This window comes from Propithecus coquereli, unplaced genomic scaffold (genome assembly GCF_000956105.1).
Source record: "Propithecus coquereli isolate 6110/MARCELLA unplaced genomic scaffold, Pcoq_1.0 Scaffold104, whole genome shotgun sequence".
Lineage (NCBI taxonomy): Eukaryota > Metazoa > Chordata > Mammalia > Primates > Indriidae > Propithecus > Propithecus coquereli.
Window position 1 is genome coordinate 8254519 of NW_012134303.1, and position 2629 is coordinate 8257147.

The 2629-nt window shown below is 47.0% G+C and overlaps 1 pseudogene; it reads right to left on the reverse strand.

The window, feature by feature from the left end:
* Positions 1–1214: 1214 nt before the first annotated feature.
* On the reverse strand, positions 1215–2276 carry LOC105810652 (annotated as a pseudogene).
* Between the last annotated feature and the right edge of the window lie 353 nt (positions 2277–2629).

A 2629-nucleotide genomic window follows, 5' to 3' on the forward strand; every position in this document is an offset into this window, starting at 1 on the left:
GGTTAGACTCCAAGCCATCATTTTACAATTTATTAAGCAAACAAGGAATGAAGTATCTCTCATCCATCCATCTAATGTGATCTTTTTATACACACACTAGTAAGTCCCATTTGGAACAGCCAAAAATCTTTTAGTAAAATCTTTAAAGATGAGCTTATCAACTCAGTTTAAATTTCACCAGTTAAATTAGGTCAAATAAAAGGAACTCAAATAAGTAGTTGCCCAGTCAGAGCCCATTATTTATAAGTCATCAGTCCCCCCAACCTTAAAACTTTTCTTTGATTCAATTATTGGAAACTTACATATGACAAAGTGAAAAGATTAATTTCCATTCTTCAACCTCTCAATCCCAGGTTTTCAAAGAAAAACCCATGTACGGACTGCTTCTAAAATCAGACAGGAATATTAAAGCCTGCATATTTGTGAATCAAATTTGTTCCACTACAACCAGGTTGCATACAATTACATCAATTGGTTCTGTATACACTCTAGAACTGACCAGGACAAAGTTTAGCATAAACCTGTAAGAAATAGGTTCCTAACCACAGAAGTTTCTAAGTTCAAAAGGGTATGAAAAAGACTAATTTAGAGACTCGACCCCCTCCTTATTTTTCCAAGAAATAGACTTTCTGTAAAAATACATACCATTTTTACAAATACGTTTACAAGTTGATTTTGCCTTAAAAACTGAGGATATTTCATATTTGTAACTAATTATTAAGCCTAAGTCAAGTATTCTTGGCCAGTACTAGCCTAATAAACTAAGAATCATTCAAACCAAGCCAACATAGAACAGGTATAAAAGTCCTGAACATTCACCCAAGTCCATGAATGAATTTGTGGGCATATTTAATGAATTCTATGACTAGCCCAGCTACTGGCCACTCTCCTATTCTCAACAAGGAAGTAAGTCTTTCCACCGCATCTTCACTAAATCTAAAAGTCCTCCCCCATGGCCTCCCAAAGTTTGCTTGCTGCTGAAACCGAACTTTTTCTTCTTTCAGAAAGTGACTCTTCAATCAAGGGGGACCACTTTTCCCATTTATTTATTCTTGTTAGCCATGATCCTCTTGCCACTTGCTTTTCTGGCTAGGTTGCTAGAGTGGAACTCTTGGAGGTCACAGCCTGGGTAGCTTAAAGTTCAACTTCGTAAATACTTTTGATTTGACACGTGGTTCTGGAGGCTGTTGTCAGTTAGAAGTCAAAAACTGCACTTACAAGGCTCTTCTTATTAGATATGCCAAAGCGGCTCCTACTCCAGCAAAAAGTAAAAAAGCCAGCAGCACATTTCTGATGTTGCCTTCTAGATCCTCTGCATGGAAGAACTCCACGAACCCATCCCAGCCTCTTTGTTTCACTAGCCAGTCTCGGTTTGTCTTTACAATAATGCCCGCGATACTTTCTGCTAATAGTTCGATGCAGCTTTCTTGGTTTATGCTCTTCAAGTGTTTGGCCACAAAAGCACCAAAAGAAATTAGAGTCACAATCCTGCACCAGTTTGTTTCGTTGTCACTGAAAACACGGACCATAACTGAAGACAAAGATTTCACATCATCTTCGTTTTTCACGTCCAGTTTCCGAAGCAGGCCTCGGAAGGCCGTCTCGAGTCTGCGCTGAATACCGCTCCCGACCCGTCGCAAGATCTCCAGCGCCCTCCTGCTGGTGGCCCCAGGCCTGCCCATTGGCTTTGCATCCTTGGCGCCGGCTGCCTGCTCCCAAAAGTACCGAGAGATAATCTCCAGCGACTGCCAGTACAACTCGTCGTCCTCCTCCTCTGCTGGGGGTGGCGGCGAGGGTAGTGACCCATCCGTGCTGGGGCCATAACTGGCCTCCCCGACCGACTCCAGCAAGGGCGGGCCAGCCGCCGGCATCCCGGGAGGCTCCAGCTCACACCCGCTCACCTCATCTTCGGGCGCCAGGATGGCGTCGGCGGCTGAGGCTTCCATCCCCTCCGGCGGCAACGTGGGGCGGCTGGGCGGGAAGAGCAGCAGCCTCGCAGGGGTGGCGGTGACGTCGGGGACCGTGGCACCAATGGGTGCCGGCCGCGCGACCCTCCAGGCGTCTGGCGTGAGGGAGGCCGGGGGGCTCCCCCTGGGGCTTCCGCCAGTCACTGCGCCGGCTTCCCCTCCCCCTACATCTGGGCGGGCTGTGGCCTCCTTCTCGGTAGCCAAAAGCTGCCCTCCCGGGGGGGTGGCGCCGCCGCTGCCAGCCCCCAACCCGGCCCTCCCACCGTCGAAGCTGGGTGTCATTACCGTGTTCCCTTTGAGGCCAGACATAGCAAGTCGCCCACACCTGGGTGAGAGAGGAACGGGTGCGGCCACGACCCCTTACTTGACGGAAGCGGAAGTGAGGGGCGGAAATGAGTGGGAGGCGTTCCCCATCACGTTTTTAGGGCGGGGCCTACTGGCTGCGCCAGCTGACTCTGCGAATCTTACTACTAATAGCCAATTGTTGACTGGAAGTCTTCTGATAACTTAAACAGTCTCGATTAACACATATTTTGTTAAGTTATATGTATTACATACTGTATTCTTATAATAAAGTAAGCTAGAGAAAAGAAATGTTATTAAGAAAATCATAAGGAAGTGAATATATATTTACTGTTCGTTAAGTGGAAGTGGGTCTTCAT